Genomic DNA, 18,252 nt, shown 5'->3' on the forward strand with positions numbered 1-18,252 from the left:
ATTTGAATGTGCAAGAATTCACAATTAGTTGGTGGCATTACCAAACGGTGCCCCACACGAAAAACTTGTGTTCTCACATTCTTTTCAATTTTGTAAAATTTGCACACATTGCTATCTAAAATTTTCCGGTGACTCCTTGGTAGAAGGCCTGTGGACCAATCAGGGCACTCCTTTAGATCCGCTCTCTGCATTTCTTTCTATCTCATTTTTTGTTCCATCCGTTTATGATTCACAAGCACTGAGCGTTTAATCTTAAATACCCGGTATATCTGTGTTCTACTCAACCCGAACAAAGAGAAAGTTAATTTTTAACAGCTTCTTATTAATTAAGTTGCAATATGAAAACACTATCGAATTACAAAACATGAGGAGATTTCAAATTTATTTTCACATACGTATCTAAAATTGTATATGACATACTTAAATAAACTAACGAATTGAACACACTCTTTGTAAAGTCATCTGCATGGTGTCAAAAGTTAGAAAACTAACACCTACAGCAATTGGGCCCTTGATCCAGTTCATCGTTAACCCTTTGAAAAGGCCTGTGAAAACTCCTTCGTCTCTATAGATTTTCACGAGAGACGTACGAATACTCTTGTATTCACTATTTTTAGCACCTGTTGTTTGCATTCTTCGTCGCACCACATCCAAAGGATATGAAGATGTCTGTCCACAAAGACCAGCTACCATTCCAAATAACAAACGCTCAAGTGGAGTCAAATATTCTTCTTTGTGATATATGTAATGATATTTCTTTAATATTTCATATGTACCAAATCTAGCACCAGCGTAAGGAATAATACCAACCATAGTAGGAACATATCCACGGAATAATGTTAAACTACCTTCCTCTTGAACGGTCTTGATAAACACTTTTCTCAGCGTAAATCTCATATGCACTGGATAAATTGCCATTCGAGCTCTGGCAACATCTAAAGGATATGTTAATGTGGAGGATGTAAGTCCGGCCAGAGAACCAGCTGCAATTTCTTTCCATGCAGTCAAGTGAGTTTTATCTACTTTTAAAAGTCTCTTAAATTGTTCATGAGCTGCAAACTGTAAAGCTGCATATGGAATAATTCTAGCCACAGTAGCTGAATTGCCACGCCATAAGCTAAATATGCCTTCTGTTTTGTATGTGTGAATAATAAATTCAAATGCTTTTCTTGTGGTGTATTTCGTATTAGACACCTGGAAATTTATTTTTGTCACTTCTAAAGGAGCTATCAGTGTCTTGGCTAACGTACCAGCCATAGCTCCAGATAATAAATCCACTACAATTTTGTCGCTCTCAGTGCACGACTCTGCTGGGTCATACAATGGGTGTTCATATACAAAATGTTCTTTCGAGATACTTCCCTTTTCAGGCCTCTCCGAGTGTGTAGACATTTTGCTCTGTCTTGCAATAATTTCAGATTGTCATGTCTAATTTGACTTCCTGATACTGTTACAATCATGTTTCTTTTAGTGTTTACTGTATACTAACCATATCTTTTAAAAGTAATGATACTTTGATATACCAGGTAAAACGTTAAATTTCTTTTAGAGAAGTAACATATTACTTCTTTACAACGTTCTGTAAAATATTACGTAACTTCAAAAATACTAACAGATCTTAGATTATTTTTTTTTCAATACAATCGTATCACGGACACATAAGAAAAAGCTGACAATGAGACAAAAGAAGTCAAAGATGATTAGCTTTAGAAGTAAGTGAAGCTAAGATGGCGCACATTCTATTTTTCTTTTCATCAACCTGAACTGATTTTTTAAGTTGCAACCATAAATCCTTCTCGACTATGTCATTAGAAGTCTTTTGTGTACAAATTGTTTCAGTAATAAGTAAATGTTTTAACCAGTTGTAATATTCACTGCAAACAATTTGGCACGGAAGTGGCCTGGTTTTAGTTGAGAATGTAAAGCAATAAAATCGTAAACTGCATATTGATATTAGCTGGGAATAAGTGAAACCATATAAATTGAAAATTCATAACAAAATAAAAGTTGTCAAGATTATAAATTGTGAATATCTCGTATGGTGTACAATATGGTATACCCTATACGTTTTACTTTCAGAAAGGCATATTTAGTAACACAAATGAATCTACTACACTTCTGATGGTAAAATACTTTCCAGTAAACAAAGAGAAATCGGTAAATGTGAGACAAAAGCTTCAATTTTAATGAGTGTTTAATAATGATGTATTAAGTTTGTTGGTGTATGTTTGTGTGTTAGTTTATGATCTGCTGTGTGATGGTATTTTTGAAAGGCAGATTTGTTTCTCACCAACCTAATCATTAGCTCGAATAGTGTAGTCTCCTTAAATGAGTTCTGAGACGCAACTCAGATCCAATGCTGACTGTATACTATATCCTAGTGCTTGAAGTTCACTCGATGAATGATAGCGTATGCTAATAAGTAGTATGACAAGGGAACATCTTTTCATTGATAGTAGCATTGCATAATCAAACAATGCGCAATCGATAGAGGAGTGAAGAAAAGTGAGAAATCCAAAGTTTTACGGGCCGACACTCAGAAAAGGATCTAGAATCATGTGAAGATAGCAATGCAAAAGAAACACTAACACAGAAGGAACTTCAAAGTAATTAGAGTAATCAATATCACATTTACACAACAATATAGTAAGCATTGTACCTACAGACATGCTCAATAACATCATATGTAATGTAGTGTTGCCAACCGAGCACAAAATGAAGTTTTGTTAAATTGCAGGGAGCATAAATTATAACAAAACTAATAATGTGTGAGGTGATACAATATTACGTGCACCAGAAAGGTGAGCCTGCTAGTCAATTGTCAATCCAATCGCATGCACCATTCAGTATTGTGTGTTGAGTTTGATACTATTCTGATTTTCCACTTGGGCAAAACTGTTTCGGCACTGTGCTTCGTCCCTTATTTTTGTACTTCAGTGATTATATTCTTGTTTGTGGTCTCATTTTGGTTTTAACTAGTTCGAATCGTGTACTGTATATACAATTCTACATCCAAGATTCATATAGAAATCCACATAGGCCTAGCATCAAACGTTGGAAACATTGTATACCAAGACTTCACATGTATGGTTCTACTCATAATTAGATTTGCTAGATGTAATAATTTGTGTTCCGTGCCATTTAACAAAACTTCATTTTGTGCTCAGTTGGCAAAACTGCATTACATATGATGTTATTGAGCATGTTTGTGGTTACAATGCTTACTATACTGTTGTGTAAATGTCATTTTGATTACTTAAATCATTTGAAGTTCTTTCTGTGTTAGTGTATCTAAAAGCATTGCTATCTTCATATGATTCTAGATCCTTCTGTCCTCTGTATCTCCTGATTCTGAGTGTCGGCCGGTAAAACTTTGGATTTCTTACTTTTCTTCACTCCTCTATCGATTGAGCATTCTTTGATTGGGCAATGTTACTAGCAACATAAGACGTTCCCTTGTGAGCGTATATAGTCCAGATCCAGATTGGTTAAAAGAACAACTGTTTTCTTAACATTTCAACGACGATGAATTTGTACCAATATTATATGCTCCTGTAGTTGGAGATATTTTGGACTTCGGAGAGATTTGATGGAAAGTATACACTTTGTAAATCGCCCTCCCCGTGTCCAAAAGAAATAACTGGATATTCGAAGCACGCTTATTTCTGTCACTTATGGTCAGTTGCACCAATCGAGAATTAAGATCAGATAAGATAATCCGCTGATTAATTTTATCTTTGGATAAGAACCTTACATCATCGCATCAACAGTTTGTGAGAAAAAACTTATCCACGAATAATAGAAAATTACGTAAAAAGATACATGGCATCATGTAATATTGTACATTTGATATAAAAGAGAGAGACCAATCACTTATTTTCAAGCTATAGTTAAATAATGATATGTAAATAGAAAGCAATCTGTTTCATTTATGAAAAGAAATAAGTAAATATTCATTTTATATTTAGTTGTAAACTATTCTTTTAAAATATCCACAGAAAGTCTCCCTCTGTTCATTAATAATGGTTAAAAACAACTCAAGAACAATTACAATATGTATAATTTCTTTCTTTTTTCAAAAAAAATCACAGTAAGTATAAGAAATATAAGATACACACCTCTCAAGCCTTAGTTAATCTTTCACAAAATAAGAAAAAACAGAAGAAATGTCGATTCTCCGTCAATACTTTTGCTGGTCAACAAGATGGTTGGCTCTCCTTATTGCGTTGCTACCGCCACACAGGGTTCAGCAATGCTTCGCTCTCTGGAATTCAATAGGATTCAATGAGTCTTGAAAATCCTATATACTTTATTTAGTACTATTAAAAAGTATATACTTTAATTAAAACGCGCTTAGCAGATGATAGAGCTCGTCTTTGATCTTGTACGTACGCTGCCGTGAAAGGAAATGATGCCCTCAAACGCCAAATGCAGGTTATATCATGACGACCCGCTCGGGAGAGTAATACTCCCGGAAGTACGTTTTTTCGCGCGCAACTCTAGCCAGCTGTCTTACGCGCTATCCTAGTCAGCTGTTTTAAGTTGGTCACAAAATCTATATCATTTAGTACAAGGGGAACAAAACGAGCCTTATATCATGGAGTACAAGGGCAACAAAACGAGCCCTGCGGGGCTTCTAACCCGTTCCTACTACTATTACTATTTATCTGCACAAAAGTAAGTAAATCACATTTTTGAGTATTATTTTCGTATTATCTTAATTTAAAAAGTGTTATAAAAATGTAAAAAAAATGTTTAAAAAACTTTCCTCGGGCCTGGTTTGAACTCACGCCAAAAGAGATTTTCGTTACTAGCATATAGCGCTAGCCCACTCGGCCACGAGAACCGACAACAACAATCGTCTGAATTCTGCTATTTGAATGCAACGTGGCAAGACAGATAACGCCAACCAATCAGAACTGTGTTTTTCGTTCCTACTTTCGGGAGCATTACTCTCCTGAGCTAGTCCTATATCATGTCCTATCACGTATTGCGCCACCACTACTACCAGTGACACCTACTGACAGAATTCTAAATTAGAGGTTAGTTGTACGATAAATGTTGTTCAATGCACAGGCGTGTGTAATAGTCTTCCGTATTTTCTATATATATTTTAAGGTAGGTATAGTATATTTGTATTATATATGTTTTCAATGTGTAATAAAAGCATAGCACATATTCACTATTTCAATCTTAATGTGATACACTAGTTAATACTAACATGTCTCCCATATGCTAAGTTTTCTTTCACTCATAAGATTCAAACTTTTTTTCAATACTCAAATACATATGCGTGTATGCTCTGGTGATATTAATATTCTGTTAAAGTAATGGGATCAATACAAGTATAAGTAAACTTAACAAATAAGTTAAACATTGGGTTAAATAAGGGGACATAAAGCCCAGTCTTTCAGTAACGCAATGAGTATTTAGTTAGAGAGATGTCTCTCTCTACCAGTATTGCTGCAAACGTCTAATTTGAAATCCTAATACCAAGAAGATGAAGTAAATGGTCTTCGGTGAAGCAAAAGTCTAGGGGAGAATTCAGTCTTAAACACGGGTATAGTCTCCTCTTCTCAGTGAGAAAGGGACCGTTCGCTTTGGAAAACAAAGTATAAAACAAATAGCGTTCAGTAATGGAAAAGTCTAGGGTGATTTACTCTTAAACACAAGGGGTAAAGTCCCCTCTCTCACACGATGCATTGGGTTCTCTTCTTGCGTTTTCTTTCATATTCTAAAAAACCAAGCCTAACAAGATATCAGTGGCTTTATGCACAGTTAAGTTAAAGTCTTATTAACACCATACTATCACATCACAAACGAATGGTTATCAAAATTGTATTAATCTAATTCGATGTGAGTAATTAATCTAGAGCAAAGGCTAATGTTTTACCCATGGTTTAGAGTGCAAGACAATATTTCGTATTTCATTATTACAAACGACGAATGCGCTCATCTACTTTTCTGTAGTTGCAATATTTATTTTTCTCACTCGATACATTGGGGTTAATCATACTCAAATCAGATATTTAGTTGTATTCAAGCAGTACGCCTTTCTTAATAAAGACTTAGTATGTATCAAGTATGTGACAAACCCGCGATTAACATATTCACTCTGAATACTGCCCCACATGTTTAAAATACGCAAGTCCATATTTCTTACATTTTCAAAGATTTTCTTCCCAATACTTATCCAAAGACAAACAATCCATAAAACAATATCATCAATATTTTCTCTCACTAAATTACAATCTTTTATTCGTCATGTCTTGGAAAATACTTGGGTATTCATTACATTTCGCAAGTTTTGCGATGGCTATGCTATTCCAAATCAAATTCAAAGGGGAAGTCTGCCGTATAGTTCTATGATAAAAAATAAGCGAAAATAGTTCTTTCTTTCAAGTCTAACTGTGGGAAAGTCTCACACATCTACAGGAAAGCCTGTACATCTACGCAAACGCAAAGCAAAATTTGCAATAATCGTATCTATCTCGGGAAACTGCCCCACTGCAACTGTAAGCTCTTTATATCTACATTTTTCAGTATGGTAACACATTTAAACACTTTTTGAATACTTTTGAACACTTAATACTGATCTATTTTTTAAATACTACGGAATATATCTCTATAATATTTTTTCTTTGCATTTATTCTTGTTATGCAAGCAAGACAAAAAGTCTATTTTTCTGTTGAAGTTAATTACTTTACAATACAGTAAATAAAACATCTATATATATAAAAGAGAACGCACAAAATCCTTTGTCCGCTCATCACGCTAATACGGCTGAACCGATTTCTTTCATTTTTGGGGGGTTGTTAGGATTTGGACCCTAGATGGTTTTTATCATATCACTTTAATTTTCAATTACCAGTGTCTTGAGATAATTGACCAATCAGGTGTAAATACGTACAAAAAATCCTTTGTCCGCTCATCACGCTAATACGGCTGAACCGATTTCTTTCATTTTTGGGGGGTTGTTAGGATGTGGACCCTAGATGGTTTTTATCATATCACTTTAATTTTCAATTACCAGTGTCTTGAGATAATTGACCATTCAGGTGTCCATACGTAGAAATCCTTTGTTATTAGTTCATCATAGGTATAAAAATAAACGTATTTATATGCAACCCGCATGACCCTGTGACTCGGCGGGTTAACATAACTAACAGGCGCTATAAATCACTTGAAAGCGAAAAAGTAAAAATTATCTAAGTAACAAAGTTTATTGCGTTCCGGGGTGACCGCAGCGAAGCGGGGTGAACGCTGCTAGTTATTTACTACAGATTATATTGAGAAATATATTGGGTATCTATATGGTTCAAAGTGTTCTTTATGTGTAAACTGCTCATTTTCCGGAAATACTTCGCAATATGATTACAGATTCTCGACAGATCATTTAGACACAATGTATTTACATAGTATCTACATTATATTTAAACAATAGTATCTACAATCAAAAATATTGGGCAGTACGCAATTCTGTTTAATTTCGCTTTCAATTATAAAGATTAAGACAAATTGCACACTTGGTTTCTGCAGTAAACTATATACTTCGTCATTGGCTACTCTTAAGGGAGGTTACCAACCATTTTCTAAAAAGACTGACTAACTTCTTTTTGCAAGTAAAATGGATATTTCCATAAGTAATCTAACCTACACTTGCTTCTACCGTAAATTATAAACTCCGTCATTTGTGGCTCTTAAGGGACGTTACCAATCATTTTTTTTTTAAAAAAAGACTAACTAGTCAGATATTTTCCATGTAGATAAGACACTACCTTGTTTTAAAAAAAGTATCTTATAAAGTTTTAGATCCCCACATATTCCTAGTTATAATAATAATAGTTTCATCCTTCAATCTTTCTTGGTTAAGTTGCCCACGAGACGAGACTAAGACATAGTCTTCAAACAGCGGTTTGCTTCTTAAGTTACCCACGAGACGAGACGAAACTAAAACATAGTCTTCAAATAATAATTTAATTATCCGTAAAACAATTCATAAACAAATAAATAAACATTACAACATTCAAGAGAGCCCCGCGGGTCTGATACTATCATCAACTAATCTTTTCAAAAGCAAATATCTCTCGTTCATTGGGGAACTGTATCAGGGGTGGTTTTCCGCGGCTTAAAAATATAATGGCTCAGTGGTAGAGTTTTCTGCGATGGTGAAAATTCTTGGTTCGTTTCTACACCACGTTAATTATTTTCATAAGAGAGACAATGTCTCAATTTTCTAGGGGGGTTCCCGCTTCGATCCTTGTTCAAATCTATTAGCATTGACATGACAGAAACAGGTGTTTTTGATTTTTGAATAAATTGTGATGGGCAGACACTGTGTGCGTGAGTTTCTAGGGGGATTCCCTCCTGTCTCAATACAAATATATATATTAAAATAATAATTATTATAATGAAAAAACTTACTTGAATATGATATTTTCTTTTGACAACCACAAAACACACGTTAAAACACAAGTTTTAGACTGCACAATAACCACAACTTATATGTGACGCAAGACCAAACTATATTTACAAATGGTTGTGCAGTGGGTTTATATATATTATATTTATTAATTAACATAAGAGGTGGTGGGATATAGCAAACGCAATTTTTTCCTTTGTAATATCGCTTGGGTTCAGTTTACGAAAAAGAAAAAGAAAGGAATATTTCGTTTGCAAGCATCTTGTTGGATCAAAGAATACATTTTTTTCTTTCCTGTAGATGTCATTAAATCTCATTTTCTTCAAAGTAATAACCATATTAGACAGTTCCATACTGTGCGAGAACTTTGTAGTCGCCAAATTTTATTTTGTAGATCGTCAGTATTTCTGAAATCATACGAACCACCTCTCTTAAGAGGAGCCAAATTGTCGTGTTTTAATAACATGGTACATCATCAGACAGCCGAACTAATACCTACAAAGAACTAGAAAATTCGTTAAGGCGGGGTCAACTAGCAATTTTCATAGACATTTGATTTTAATGAGTTGTATGTTTTGAATGAAAAATGAAACCCGATGTCAGCTTTGAAATTTATTGCCTTCATTTCGACATATATCTCAATAAGTCTTGTATCCTTGTGGCAAGAACAGACCATCCATTTTGTCTGAATACACAGAAACCAATAAACCATGCAAGAAGGGATAATGATATCTAAACACTGCTTATGGGTGCCAATTGGTCGGCCAACGGAATATTGGTATTGCAAACAAACAAAGGGGCTTCAATAAATTCTACTAGCGCCAGGGTTTCAGTTGTCTGCAAACACAAAAGTACTCTTCAGTGGGTGGTAGGGAAAATAACCTACGCAGGCTGTTCGTCACCCAGCATGAAAAGAGAGGGGGAGGGGAGATGGCTTGCCGGCAGAACGCGTCAAAGAGTGGGGGAAAAGCATTCATCCTTTCGCGGCAAGAAATGTGTGCTCATTCAATGGTAGCGAAAGAAAAGGGTCGATGTAGCTAGTCAATCGTCGCGGGGGGTAGGGGAGGTGTTTACCTGTTCAAACAAGAAACGATGAGCATTAATGGGGCAAAGGGAAGGGGGAAAATGAAATCTTCCATTCACTCAAAACTAAAGGAAATGATTGACAGCTAACCATCTCCTTTGGTTAAACAGTAATAGGTGGAGCTATACTGGACTTGGCTTGCCAATCGGATCTCAATAACGTTTGTGTAGCGAAGGCAATGGGAACTTAAAATCCTCTCATTTCAGATGGGATCTACAAGTGAAGACAACACACGGCTGTATCATCCTTGTTGTATCGCTGGAGTCTCTCATTTCAGCAGCAAGCTAGAAGGAATATGTAGTGCACTTCTCACCAAAAAATAAATGAAAAATAAATAAATAAATAAATATTCATTCCTTTCCTTCCCGTTCCTACATATCTTATTCCTATTTTGTTCTGTTAATATTTTCGAAGTTACTGTAGCTCATCTTAGGACTACGTAGTAAAACGAACCACCATTAAAAATCAATGCCAAACATAGGAAATTAATGGTTAATGCAGTAGCGTGAAGGGTAGTGTTTCAAGGGGTCCTTCAATGGTGTAATCATATTCATTATTTTTAATTTAATCATTATTTTGTAGTTCACACAATCATAATTTTGTAGTTCGACTAGTTACGAGCTTTTAAAGTAGGATCATAATTAAATTATGGGGAAAAAGCTTGTGGGAGCTAGGGAACGCGTTTTAAGCCATATACTGAAGTTCTAATAATCTGAAACATATCTTTAATTTTAATTTGATTATAATTTTTAAAATTTCGATTAAAGAATCGTGTAGGTTCATGTTTCAACAGGAAAAGAGGCCATTCACTTTCCAGGAACATCCCATCCCCTTCTATTGTCTAGGTAATAAATCCTCCTCCTCCAGGGACCTACCCATTTCCATGGCGGCCCCACAGACGAGCAAATATAAGACTACCAGTTCAATAGACCCCCTGCTGTTCCATTGTTGTATATAAATCTAGAGTTCCCCAATTAGTGTCAATTAATTCACAGTTACCGGTTGACAGTCCGGGATACAGTGGGTCCATAGCTGGTGAATAATTGAACAACCCTATACCATATGGATTGGGGGCAAAAGCCCCACGTACCAGTTTGATCCAAAACTGACAAAAAAGATATGCGAAATTGAGAAAAATACGAGAAATATATTCCACAAAATCAGAAAATGTATTTACGATCATCATTCATCAAGAACAATAGTGTGTGTTGATTAAGGCAGGGACCGTGAGTGTTACGTTCAGGGGACCAACAAAACCAGAAAAAGAATGAAAGGGCCCATTTTTGGATATTGCGTACGGGTCCATGCGATTTTATACTAAGATATTTGAGGTAAACGAGGAGAGCGAGGTCGCAACAACTCTGCGAAGTTTTCAATAATGGTGAGCGCGCACTTCGCTCTCTTAAAGTGCCCTTTTACATGCACGCATACCTCTAAATATATTAATATATATACCGTTTTAAAGCTAAAGAATCGATCTACAACTTTTATTTGATTCATTTTTACAAATTATCGAATGCACAAAAACTAAAATATAGAAAAACGGAAAAAGTACATGAAAATACTTGAAGTTTATTGATCGTCTGAATTTCTTCCCTATGGCACTGGCAAAACTATCTGAAGCATTTGGTATAGACGAGGTAAAAGGTTACTTTTCCCACTTTTTAACACAAAAGATAATCAGAGTTATGAAGGGTCTATGCCCGACCCTAAATTTTATGGTTATCAATGAATGAAGAAAAAAGAGCAAAAACAGTTTATGCGATGGTATGAAAATTCCGCAAAACAAACATTTAATTTTAATTAAGAATTGATTCGTTACTGTCGGATGAACGTTGAACTTCTACGTAAGGCATGCATTAAATTTTTGATAGAATTTGAACAAATATCCAATGTCATCCACTGGTTGAGGCAATTAGTATAGCCTCCGCATGTAATCTGGTATTTCGACGCAATTTTTTGAAAGAGGAGAACTATAGGAATTATTCCACATAATGGATATCATTGGGCAGATCAACAGTCCGTAGAAGAGATACAATGGTTCACCAACAAGAGAGACTCGGTACTACAATCAACCATGCGGCAAAGTGTAAGGAAATGATTTTGATGGGTATTTTAAAGTAGATGGTTACACCCGTATAGATCACTAGATACATGCATGGGAATATGAAGGGTGTTTTTACCATGGTTCTGTTAAATGCTATAAACAGGACGTAATAATCCTACATATAACGATCCACATACCACCCATGAAGTGAGTTATGAAAACACCATTAAAAAAATGGATCACTTTTTTTTTTAAAAAAATGTGTTTTGTAGTACACGAGATTTGGGGGTGTGAATGGAAAAACAAACTACGTAAAAATCCTCAAATCGCAGAACTTGTGGCACCTCACCCCCTATGTAGAGAAGATCCTATTAAACTAAGAGATGCTTTATCGGGGGATGCTGTTCAGCTGTGAAATATTATTATAAAATTGCCCCCGGGGTGGAGGTGCACTATGTAGATGTCATCTCGTTATACTCTTACTGTTGCAAGGTAAAAATACCCTAAGGTCACCCAAAAATTTATTTGGATACTGAATTTCCGCCAATTCAAAAATTCGAGTGGATCGTAAAATGCATAGTACTCCCTCCCGGAGATTTTTATGATCCTGTTTTACCGTCTTGTAGTAAGGAAAAACTTTTATTTCCTCTGTGCCGCAGATGTGCCGATACTTTAAATACAGAAGAATGTGAACATAGTGAAAAGGAGAGGGCCCTCAGTGGGACGTGGGTGGTGGACGAAGTACGTAAAGCTCAAGAGAAAGGTTAGAAAACATTAGAAATGCATGAGAGGGGAGTATAAAGTAGTGCAGTATGACCCTGTTAAAAAAGAAGGAGCATTTTCACAGAATATGTAAACGTTTATGAAATTGAAAACAGAGGCTCATGGTTGGCCTAAATGATGCAAAAATTAAGAGCAAAGAAATAAATATATTAAGGAGTATTACGAAAGAGAGGGAGTACAGCTAGACAGTAAAAAATGGGTAAGAAAAACAAAGCACGGAAAAGCATATGTAAACTGGCATTAAATTGTTTATGGGGCAAGTTTGCCTACAATGAAAACATGAGTCATACCGAAATTTTTCGAGAACCTGCAAAATTCTATGACAGATTAACTGACAGTAATGTAGAGGTAACACAGGTAATTCCAATTGACGAGGATGCGTTATTATTAAATTATCAGATATTGGATGACGCAAATGTTCCTCTGAAAAATACAAATGTAATCATTGCAGCATATTCCTCCAAGCATGCACGATTAGAGTTATACAACTATTTAGAACAGGTAGATAAAGATGCCATATACATGAATATCGATAGTCTTATTTATGTAGTCAGACCTGGAGGAGTAAAATTACCTCTTGGCGAATATTTTGGTGACTTAAAAGACGAATTGCATAATGTAGGTCCCAATGCATATGTTAGAGAATTTTGTAGTGGAGGGACAAAAGGTTATGCTAATGGGGCCTTTAGTAGAGGTACTACAAAGACATGTTGTAAAGTACGTGGGATTAATCTCAACAGCGAAACAATAACAATTGTTAATTTTGATCAAATTAAAAATATGATTCTTAACGGTGCCCATCCGGTAAGTGTAACAAACCCATGTAAAATTGCTCGTACAAAAGACAGCAGAATTATTAGTAAGGAGGAACCGAAAATGTACAAAAGTAAAAGAGTTGATGGAAGTTATGATACAGTGCCTTACGGTTTTAAAAAAAATAGACTATCGTAAAAAAGAATTAGTTGTGTAAATAGATAAATATACATTATGAATAAAAAACAACTTTTAAGTTACTTCTATTTCATTAATAATTCCACAGATCTTTGTGTATATTTGAAATATGGTAGTGATTATAAGTTTCATGTATTTGTAAAATTACGCTTTACTAATGAATGAATTGTTATCAATTAATAGGTAGTCCAGGCTTTTATAATATTCTTTCTATATAAATGATTATTTTAGAGGAGGTGAAAATGCAACTGAATACGCACTAAGTGAGAGAAGCAAAATAATACTTGACGCTAATAATGACGATGTTAATTTAGTGTATATTTGACACAAATGATAATAATAGTAGAGTTGACATAGATTTCTCTACATGGAAAAAATTTTACTATTTCCATAATTGATGAGGCAATTTCTACATGTTCTACATTTGCTCCTTTAGTAAATAAATATCTATATGAATGTGTTTTCAAGGGTAAATTTTCTCAAGTTACTTTTGTTGAAGATACTTTCACAGCAAATCGTATTCAACTAGATTTAGTTTCTATGCTATTAGGTGGTTGATAAATATTTATTTTTTCAAGAAGTATAAAATGCAGAGAGAGAGCAAAGAAAAAATGGAGTTTCGCCATCCTTTTACATGCATTATATCTGGGCCTACTGGGTGCGGGAAATCATATTTTGTGAAAGAATTTTTAAAATATTACGATGAAACATGGAAAAATATACTATTTTGTTATGGTTATTGGCAACCTCTGTATGAATCTCTCTCCTCAAGTTGCACACTCCGCATCAAAAAAATGCGACAGCTAACGTCGTGCAGTTATGCCACCCAATATACACCTTCTTATCACATAATCGTGTCAGGTAAAAAGTCTCCTCTCCTCCTTTCTTCTCTCCTATACGAAAATTAGCTAACAACATAAGCGCAATTCTTATTTCAAACTACACATCTATTAGTTTCATAAAAACGAGATAACAAAACCGAGACGAAACAAGATTCATAGGTTGATGTATAGAGAAACTGAAACACACACAATGAAAAAATTGAAACCAATTGATGTCTATTACACAGATGAGGCAGAGAAAGAGAGAGAGAGAGAGAGAAGAGAAGAAGAAAAAGAAAAGGGAGAACAGATAAAACTGTGGAATTCAAACGTAGTAAGAAATAAACCTACCATTATAAAGTTCCGTTTCCAGAGATCCAACAGTAATATAGAAATAACGTTTGTTTTTGCATATTTGTTTCAGAGCTATTCGAATATATAGAGGATGCTTTAAACATTCATTATGTCACTTTCATAACGGATAGCATACTCAATATCAAGTAGAACTGTAAATCTCCGGGCCACATTTAGAATAATGTCAAAAGTTTAACACACATGCTTTGTTTCCGTGTGGTTCGATTGCAAATTCGATAGTGTTCATTGGACGTACTGTTCCAAAATACATATAAACCCAGTAGATAGCGTTGGTCATATTCATAATTTCAGACTACTAATGCAAACTGAACAAAAAGCAAAAAAAGGAACGAAAAGAAAAGAGAAAAAAGAAAGAGAAAATTGAAGAGTTCTACTTTACTGCTAAATTTCTATCAGAAATACCCTATATTAAAAGTTCAAACTGTATCGTAACGAAAAGTTACAAATGTTGGAAAGGAAAAGTTTATTTTCCTCATAGAAACATGTAACATGTTTCAAATTTCAACGTGAAAAAAACACATTGAATTATAGGATGGGGACAAATTTAGTGTAGAACTACTATAAATAAAATTTTGTTTTCAAATAACAAAAGAGGTTACCATTTCCTAGTATTTTCCGAAGATTTATCTGTTCCGAACATCCAACATTGATTTCATCTCTTCCGGATATAACGTAATTTGCACACATAGAGTAACAAGCTAAGAGCTCAAACACATCATCATGTCAGTCGGATGCTGTTGGATAGGTTATAGACCACCACTGAGTCGAGGATTCAAATCCGTAGTGACCCGGTAATTCGACTGAGACTCGGTAACGCAGAGGATAAAAAAGAGGTTTTACTTATTCCCTTGCTGTTAAACAGTATTTCTGTCAGAAATGACCAGGACTAGAGATATTATCCCCAGAGCACGAAAACCACGACGCCAAAGTTAACAGTTAATTAGATTCTCCAGACCAGGTATATCGGGCTCTTGCTCTCTTTTAACTTTGGAACATGAAGTGTGTGTGAGAGAGAGGGAGAGAGGGTGAGAAGTGAAAGATGCAAAGACAGGATAGGGAAACATCAAGAAAGAGAGAGAGGGGGACGAAGATAAATATGAAAGATACTTAACATTGCCGTGTATGATGTAGAACACACACACTGTTTACTCGAACTATCGCCAATGATGCCTTGTAAGTTCTCCATCAGAAGATAAATCTCTGCAGTCATTATTTTATGCGAAAAAATCATACTACTTGATGGGGAATCGAACCAAGGTTTTCCATTTGGAAGTCTGGCACGTTACCACAACACCACCGATTGCTTTAGCCTAACTTTGTTTAACAAATGGTGTAGTGGCTATTTCTGAGAACGATAACACGAAAAGACTAAACTGCAGATCAATGATGTCTTTGGAATGTCCTGGTAATTCCCTTGCCCTTTCCCAACCAGCGTTCGTAAATCGTCTCTATCATGATACAGGTGTTTGATTCCACATTCTTACGTATTGCTTGTCCAGTATGATAAGTCGATTCTTCACAATCACTTTTTGAGAGAATTAACTTTGGCGTGAACAGTTTTTGAACCTACGTTCGATAGCTGTATTATTCATAATGCCATTACGTTACCCCTACACTATCATGCCATCTGAAATTACATATCAAATATTACATACTTTAGCCCTGATTTTTGGAACGAACCGGCTTCTCCCTGTAACGTTATTTGCACCAAAGTGCACAACGAAATTGATATATTGAATGACCTAGAGAGAAATTTGTGTCCACTGATAAAGGAAAAACATACAGCGGGAGAAAAATGGAGAAATAAAACATATTTTGCAGTAATTTCGCCATACAAGTTCAAAAGTACGCAAATAATAATAATAATAATAATAATAATAATAATAATAATAATAGTAACAATAATAATAATAGTAACAATAATAATAATAATAATAATAATAACCTATGTCAGCGTTTCCCAACCTTTTTCAACTTGCGGCACACTACAGGTGTAACTTGAATTCTCGCGGCACACCCATATTACACACGCACACGCACACACACACACACACACACACACATATATATATATATATATATATATATATATATATATATATATATATATATATATATATATATATATATATTATTACTATTATTATTTGTGAAAATAAAATACCGTGGTATTTTTCTGTGATTACTGATCTCCTTACAGAGAAGAAAGCTCGATCACTGGTTTTCCCCCGTGGTAAACATTTTTGCTTATTTTTCATTCTAATTTTAATATAGAAAACAATTACAATGAAATATAGGACTGGGGTTTTTAAAAATCCACTTTCTCTTTCGAAAACTATATTTAACCTTTCACTAAAATGGAAGATCACTAAATAACGAACAAATAAACAAATCTGTACATTTAAAAAACAAATGTAAGGGAGGGAGGTATATATAAAAGAAAATGAAATTGAAAGTGACTGTCTTTGTGACTTCATCACTCTTGAACCACCCGATCACCATTAAAGTTTCAACATAGATGAAGTTCGGGCCTAAGATGGTATTTATCTATTTACTTTGACGATATAACTTAGGGCTGAGGGAGGGAGGAGTTAAAAAGAATAAATAAAACTCGATAACTCGTGAAACAAAGGATCAATCACGATCAAATTTTTAACATAGGTGAGGTACGGGGCTGAAATGATTTTTATCATTTCACTTTAACGGGAGAACTTGGGGAGGGAAATGGGAGGGGAAGATATATAAAACTAAATAAAACTTAATGATTCTTAAACCACCAAACCAATCTCGATCAAATTTACAACCTAGATGAAGTTCGAACCTGAGATGGTTTCTGTCATATCACTTTGACAGTGTAATTTAAGAGATGAGCAGGGGGAGCAACATTTAAAAAAGAACGAAAAATTACCGGTATGAGTGACGAATCTATAATTTTTGGAGTCGCTGAGATTAACAGTGACAAATCTGATGCTGTTTAAATCCAAATTCAGCCCCTCAACTTGGAGGAGGGGGAGACATAAAAATGACCGAAATAACCAATATCAGTGTCGAATTCAAAGTTTTCCAGCTCGCTGAGATCAACAATGACACTGCATATGCCGTGCCTCAGAACATAGGGTGGGGAGGGGATATACAAAACTCATCTAAAATGACCAATATCAAAGAGCGCTTTAGTAATCCTAAACAGTGACTGAGTAACGGAACATATTACTATTTTTCTCAACTTAACCCAACGAAGCGGGTAATTGATGTTAATAATAATAATAATAATAATAATAATAATAATAATAATAATAATAATAATAATAATAATAATAGACTACTGTACTGTGAATATGAACATTTATTATTATTATTATTATTATTATTATTATTATTTACGTACTTTTGAACTTGCAGGACGAAATTACTGCAAAATATATTTTATTTCTGTATTTTTTCCTGGATTGTATGGTTTTCCTTTCTTTGTGGCACTAATTTCTCTCTAGGCCGTCGAATAAGTCAATTTCGTTGTGTACTTTGGTTCGTTCCGAAGATCAGGGCTAAAGTATGTAATATTTGATATGTAATTTCAGATGGCGTGATAGTGTAGGGGTAACGTAATGGCATTATGAATAATACAGCTATCGAACGTAGGTTCAAAAACTGTTCACGCCAAAGTTAATTCTCTCAAAAAGTGATTGTGAAGAATCGACTTATCATACTGGACAAGCAATACGTAAGAATGTGGAATCAAACACCTGTATCATGATAGAGACGATTTACGAA

General features: G+C 34.8%; 1 pseudogene; it reads right to left on the reverse strand.

Annotated features, from left to right (window-relative positions):
• Positions 1-367: 367 nt before the first annotated feature.
• On the reverse strand, positions 368-1,660 carry LOC145684686 (mitochondrial coenzyme A transporter SLC25A42 pseudogene; annotated as a pseudogene).
• Positions 1,661-18,252: the final 16,592 nt, after the last annotated feature.

The sequence above is a fragment of the Thermobia domestica genome, chromosome 5, assembly GCF_964235325.1.
Source record: "Thermobia domestica chromosome 5, izTheDome1.hap1.1, whole genome shotgun sequence".
NCBI classification, from domain to species: domain Eukaryota; kingdom Metazoa; phylum Arthropoda; class Insecta; order Zygentoma; family Lepismatidae; genus Thermobia; species Thermobia domestica.